Below are 7,235 nucleotides of genomic sequence, written 5' to 3'. Positions count from 1 at the left end.
TGGACTTGAGCAGCAAAACTTACAGAGCAAGTCTGCTCAGGTTATAGCAGACTGTGCTGGGGCAGCCAGAGGGGTGTGCCCAGGCACAGGGACAGTTACAAGCCTAGCACATTTACAAGCCTATCAGACACAGAATTGAACAGCTCAAAGTCACTGTCATTCAAAATAGAAGTTTAATAAGAACAGATATTGACAGAGGAGATGGTCCACGAAGAGTTTCTGTGGCCTATTTGTGATGATGGTTGTTATTATGCTTTCTTTGGGCTTTTCCTGTTTGGGAATTTCTCTCTTACATTGAGCCTTACATAATTGCAAAGCACATGGGTCTTCTACAGATCAGGGATTTTTCCAACAATATTTGAATAAAGAAGATTAAATGGTATGCTGGTGCATTTGAGGACTTGTCATACATTCACAGTACACATCTTTATGGTCGTGTCAGATTTTATTGCACTTATATTCAAGATAATGAAATTAAGCAAGCTAGACCACTAGAAATTGTAGCTGTGATAAATACATCCACTAAAGAGGATAATTTACTACATTTCCTACTGTAATTTTCTCATTTAGCAGGATGAATATACAGGGCTGTATACAATGACTGTGAATCACCATCAGAAACCACTTTTGCTTTGTGGATGCTGAAGTACAGTATTTTTAAAAATTTATTTCTTTTGAATTTTCAGAAGGAACTAAAGTTCAGGTAATATTTCCTCTAGATTGTGTTTCATAAACAATAAAGCTGTAGGCAGTGTAACACAGAGTAGTAGCTATGAAGTCAATTTTTTTAAGTATGTTGAAGGAATTATCAGAGATGTCTCCTAGTCAGATATGAGAGAGAAACAGTAGTCATGACTGATAAGGGTTAATAAGGGTTATAAAATATTAGTCAATATACTATTAATACAAGTAAAAGCAATTCAGCTTTTTAGGTTCAGTTGCACAGTCTGAGCTCAGTCAAATTTGCCAAAAATGTGCACTGGGATGTTTTTGTTTTTTCTGGAAGATTTTCTGGAACTTATGGAAAATGTAGTTATGTAGTTATGAGTCTAAATATACTCTGTGGAAAATATTCAACTATAAGGTCCATTTTCCTGTTGAGGAGATCTTAGGGAAACAGAATTAATAGTGCCTGAGTCCTTGAGCTTGTCTGGTTAGCAGATATGCATTTGGTTTCTAAGATGTAGACATTTATGACTGAATTCTGACAGAATGGGATATGTAGATGAAGATTTGTGTTTTCCAGAAGGTAACTGATCTCTAGTACCTGCAGTAATTTCTGGGTACCTGTAGTCACAACCTCCATGTTTTTACTGACTACATATTCAGCAGACTCTAAAGTTAAAAACATGCAAAATATTAACATGACATGACTTTGTTCTTACATTTGCTTCAACTATGAAACAGCTACTGATTAGAAGTGAGCTAAAATTGTGTTGAAAAATATTTTTATTCCATGGTTTCTGGTTTTTATTTGCTTGTCTGGAGAAGGTATGTTAATTTAACTATACATTAAAAGTCCTCCTAAAATTTTCAGCCTTTCATAGCTGTGATCATTGTAAACTTGACATTTTATTTTCATTATCTCTATAGAAAGTATGGAATCACAGACTCGCAGAATATGCCCAACTGGAAGGAATCCATAAGGATCATCAGAACCAACTCCTGGCCCTGCAGAGTCACACCATTTGCCCAAGGGTATTGTCCAAACACTTCTTGAACTCTGTCAGGCTTGGTGCTGTGGCCACTTCCCTGGGGAGGCTGCTCTAGTGCCCAACCACCCTCTCAGAGAAGAAACTTTTTCTTATATCCAACCTAAACCTCCCCTGGTACAATTTCAGGCCATTCCCTCAGGTCCTGTCAATGGGCACCACAGAGAAGAAATCAATGTCTGCCCCTCCTCTTCCCCTCACAAGGAAGTTGTAACTGCACTGAGGTCTCCCCTCAGTCTGCTCTGCTCCAGGCTGAGCAGACCAAGTGACCTCAGCTGCTCCTTATATGGCTTCCCCTCAAGGCCCTGCCATTACAGGCTAGGTAAAATCCTGCACTCCAGATCTTGAGAAAATCTGATTTTTATATCTGATTATTATACTCCCATTAATAATATTCTATGTTGTGAAAATTGCTATTGGAGAATGCTGCTTTCAACTTTTTTTCACCTGGATTCTTTGAAAGGTCCCAGTGCCTTTCTTACACCTTCTACAGGGAAAGCACACAAGTGGGGAAAGCCAGCGAGGCTGAGGACCCTAGTGTAATCTAGGAATGGATTGTCTATGGAAGATTGTTTAAAGAGTCAAGAAGGATGCTGTACAGTTTGAGCCTGATATCTGTCTTCCCATTTTAGAGAATCTCTGGAGGTGGTCACTCAAGTAAATGGCTTAGACACCATGTGTGAGTACCTGGAGTCTACTTTTCTCTAATGAACTGGGCCTAAGATGAAGAGAGTCTCACAGATAAATTTCCTGCTGTCAGGAGCACATCAGAGAAGATTAGTAAGAGATGAAAGAATAACTCCTCCTCACAAGAAACAGCAGGTAAAAAGCAAATGGAAAAGGCACTTGCTGTGTTCCCTAAGAGCTAATTTTAATATGTACTAAGGTCGTGTCATTTCTGGTGGGAAGAAACCTTGCAACCTGTAGTGTGTGCTCATACTTGGTCTCCAGCATGCTCTAATTCTTATACCTTTTGGAGGTTCCCATCACCCCAAATCAAAGCTCGTCCTGAAATAAAAAAAAATGAAAATAGGTAGATGAGAGAGAAGCAGCAGCTTAGTCTAATGCCTGCAGTATTTCACTAAAAAGAGCCTGATCTTTGGCTGACATAAATTGGGTAGCTCTGCTGACCTTTGTGTTTGGTTGTTTTTTCTTTTTGTCTCATTGAATTCCCTCACATCCTAAGCTCATTAAACTGTGGCTCAGCCAAATTGTTTTAAAATATGGTTTAAAAGGTAAGTGCAGTAGCATATTGTAAATTCTGTAGCTTCAGGCATGAATTTATTACAAAGACATTTGTATTCTAACACAAAAATTCTCTAGACTGTAAACCATAGACTTCTCTTTAGAAGAACTTTTCAGGTGTCTGTGTCTTCAAATTAATGCAGGGGTCTGCATTAAAGCAAAAAGACTTCCTACATGAGAAGTGGGGATCTAGGCTGGACAGGTTATCTTGCAACAAATTATTCAACTCTTCTCTTTCATCCTTCAGCTATTTGGTCGTAAATAGAGTAGAAACCTTTTGGGTATGTTTGTTGCTCAAAATAACTTCAGATTGGAACAAGGTTCACAAGCAAATCACAGGGAGCCACCAATATGGGAGTTGTTTGCACTGACATCTTGTGGTACAGTTTCGTTTGGGGATGGGTCCTGATGCAGTTTTTGACAAACTTACACCAGTGAAAATACTCTACTACTTGTTCAAAATTACATTCACCATATGAGCTTGCAGAGATTTGTAGCAAAAGCCACAAGGTTTTTTAAAGATGGAAAGCCTCCCATTCCCAGGTGTGTTCCCAAGAATTAGGGGCTACACATCTTTTATTTATTTTAAAATAAATAAATAACTTGTCTTAATTTTTAAAGTAGCTAGTTTTCCAAGGCAGGAGAGCTAGTAGATCCATCTCAACATCATATAGTAGAGGTAATACAGTAGTTACATAGAGTTTACCTCCTCTTTCAAGCAGTATAAAAGAGGGATTGTTCTGAACAATGAAAGATGCCATACAGGTTCATACAGAAAGTATGTGTTTTTTTCCCAGAGACCTAAGCGTTAGACAAAAGAACAAAGTATTTTCTTGGTCAGTACAAAACCTTAAAGATTTCTGTAGCACAGGTTCTGAAATCATTTTACTTATAAGCTTATCCATTTCCAGCAGTGCTGTCATGTTTTGACATGTCATTCCAAAAGCAGTAGTAAAGCTTCACAGCAGACTTACTCCAGATGTGATCCAAAACAACAGGAAAAATGAGCATTTGTAAAACACAGCACACTAATGTGCAAAGTGGGCTGAAGAAAAGATAGGTCATTTTTTTGAAGCTGAATGGGCAGAGAGAAAAAACCTAACAGGAAGCTGCTTATTAGCCCAAACACCCAGTAGGTTCAGCCTTACTTTCATGTTCAGTGAAACTATTAGATATTTTTGATCTAACAGTGAGGGTTTAAAGAATGAAAAGACAGGCACTCTATGGCTGGCAGCTGCTCACTTCGATGTCTAGCTTAATGAGTTGTGCTCTCATGCTGGGATTTGAAGCAGTCCAGCAAGTGAGGCTTCCCTGCTGTGTTTCTGTTTGACTGCATTACACAACCAGCTCTCTTTTATATTTTGATAGTGACATCTATTGGAGCTTTGAAGAATAATATTTTGAAAAAAATATCCCAATGTATATTGGTAAAAACAAATTGTTGGACAATAAAAAATTCAGTTCAAATAAAAGCAGATATATATCTGTCATCAAAATATACAGAAGAATGAAAATAGTGATGCAAAAAAAGAAAACTGCAGGAGCAGTTCAAATCAGATTCAAGAAGAAAAATGTGCCTTTCTCTTTCTTGATGATGGGTGAATGTAGAAACTTCTCCAGTTGTCTGAAGTTGGTTTAGAAGGAACCCATCAACTAAAGCTGTAACAAATACAATATTTGATTGAATTCTCTATAGATATACACAAGACTTTGACAAGTATTAGCTGAACCAAACCCAACAGAGTGTGTACAGTAGCAGTCAGCAAAGACCTGGCAAGCCTTCCTCATGAGCAGTGATGTCTGATGTCTGTGCTATCAAAGGGGCACAGCTATCCAGACTATTTGCTTTTAATAAGCAAGCCATCTTCATGGATTACACTGAGAATATGGCTTGTGTCTGCTTAGAACTTACAGCAAGAGTCCTAGACTTTTCCAGAGATGTAAGACATAAACAATTAGTAAGTGTGGCCAATGGATTTACATTGCACTAAATTACCCAGTGTATTTACATTTTTTGTAATGCGTATGCACTATCAAAGAGCTCTAGCAGTCAGTCCCTGCTGTCATCAGTAGACAGTACTGAGTAATGCTACCTCACAAAATCTCTGGGAGAAATTAGGAGATCTGAAATGTGCAAGGAGAGTGTGCTAAGTTCTCCATGACTCTTTCAGGACATTTCCTTTCTGTTTGTTCCTTATTCTCCTGAGAACTAGAATCCCTTACTGCAAACTGGAGTATTAATATCTTCATATGCAAGTTTCATGTTCATTTGCTACAAGTTGTGGCTTTGGGGCTTTTTCCTGGCTTCTTCTATTCTACAAAAATATGATAAAGAATTCCCTGTAAAAGGAATAGGGGATTTCTTCATTGTGTCAGACTATAGATTTTGCTAGAGTTTTATTTTGGTTTGGGTTTTTTGCCTATGAATTTATTTCAGTTAATTCTGGTTTTTAGAGAAAATTTATTTTCTCAAGCAAAGGTTTAAATGGGATTTTACTTCTTCATATTATTTTCTGTATCTTAAGATTTGGTTTTATTTTTATTTATTCTGGTGTGTCTTCACCAGTAGCAATATGGCTATATCCCATTAACTCCATTATGATAATAAACCCACACATCAGTCAGGGAACTAGTCAGACAGGGAACTTACTGTGAAATGAAAAGGTGAAGTATGGTCTTCAAGTATGCAATTGACTCAAAGAATCTTGGTGCAAAAGTACTTGACAAAGCTTCAAATAACTGTTTTCTAAACTGCTTGTTTTGCGAATTTCTATGCATAAACGCCAAACATAACACATAAAAGAATTTCTAATGCATTCAGTTATTGTTTTCATATAAATCACATATCCATTTGTCCTGCTGCTGAGGGAGAAATGTTAAATTTTTACAGCTGGTGATATGTTCTCCATTCTTATTCAGCCTTTACAGAGCCTGCAGGAGAAAAAAGATGTTAATGATGTTTTAAAGACACTTTTTATTATATACATATATCCAAAATAATCTCCTCTTTAATTTATTTAAGAGGAATTATATCACACTCTTTGGTAGTTGCAGATTGTCTGTGAAAGAATAAAACAGGAAATAATTAAGTAGTTTAGTTAGCATATTGTAAGTTTTCTGGTCAAATATCACTACATAAAAATAATCCTGGATTGGTACTGTGTACATATCACTTTTATGGGCAGTTTTCATGACATCACTTCAGGTGAGCAAACACTGGAGTCAATTTTCTCCACTGAACAGTGCTTTCAAGATGATTGGTTGCACAAATGAGTACAAGGAGTGAATACTAGAAGCATAAAATTTCTTTCTCTAGGCTTGAAGAGAGATATTCAGGCAGAATTTTATTTAATTGAAATGAATGAAACTCACTAATATCTCTGCTGGGCACTTAGCTGGTAGGATCACAAGAAACAGAGGGATAGGGATGCCACAAGGTAATTTTGTATATGTATCTGTATCTGTTTTCAGGTATGGCCAGGAGCTTCTAACATACCTTGCTATTCTCAACCAGACTCTGAAAAGGTATTTCAACCTCTGCTCTTCTGTTATACAATTGGGTGCATTAAGCTCAGAAAGGCTCCAACCTGATTTGCACAGTGCTGTGCTGATAAGCTGCTTGGAACATTGTGTACTGAGAGCACAGGACAGAGACATCCTGCCTAGACCCGTCCTGTCTTATTAAAATCCACCTTCATCTCAGCTGTGACAGAGCACAGTTCTGTGCAGGGCCACCTGGATGCCTGCTACGTCATTTTCCCCAGTTTAGGCTACAGGGGTAGCATGGCTAGTTCAGGTACATCACTAGATCCATAGTGATGCAAGGCAGTAGAAAGGTGCTGCTTTGAAGAAATGGTCCCTCCCAATGGCACCTAAACAGCTTGTACAAAGATTATAAAAAAATTATAATTATTATTAATAGTAATATAAACAAAATAAAGAACATAAATACTCAGGGAAATATCTAAGCCTAACTAAATGAATAGTTGTGTTAAAAATATATTAGGAGTGAATCTGAAAGAACAAGAAAAAAGAACTCATCAGCAAAGAAAACTTTGCCTAGGAAGCTAGACACCAGTAAAGATCAATTGAGAGCTGCAAAACACTGAGCTCAGAAGTTGAAAACAAATGGAAAAATAAATTCAAAAGGTATCTCTGCATATCCAAATGAATACCTTGTTTCAGTTTTAAATTAAGAGGAAGACAGAACATGAAGACAAAATGAGGACAATTCACGAGTTTGAATGTAAAAAAAAAAAAGGAAATAAGTCTTGGAAA

General features: G+C 37.2%; 1 long non-coding RNA gene across 1 annotated transcript; it reads left to right on the top strand.

The window, feature by feature from the left end:
* The first annotated feature begins 416 nt into the window (after window positions 1-416).
* Window positions 417-6,567, top strand: LOC146441028 (uncharacterized). The gene is made up of 3 exons (XR_014850390.1): window positions 417-1,698; window positions 2,347-2,534; window positions 6,429-6,567. It is a non-coding gene; the product is annotated as an uncharacterized LOC146441028 (long non-coding RNA).
* Window positions 6,568-7,235: the final 668 nt, after the last annotated feature.

The sequence above is a fragment of the Lichenostomus cassidix genome, chromosome 2 (assembly GCF_008360975.1).
Source record: "Lichenostomus cassidix isolate B80296 chromosome 2, HeHo_3.0, whole genome shotgun sequence".
NCBI lineage: Eukaryota > Metazoa > Chordata > Aves > Passeriformes > Meliphagidae > Lichenostomus > Lichenostomus cassidix.
The sequence above is the reverse complement of the archived record's forward strand: the minus strand, read 5'-3'. Positions and strand labels throughout refer to the sequence as shown.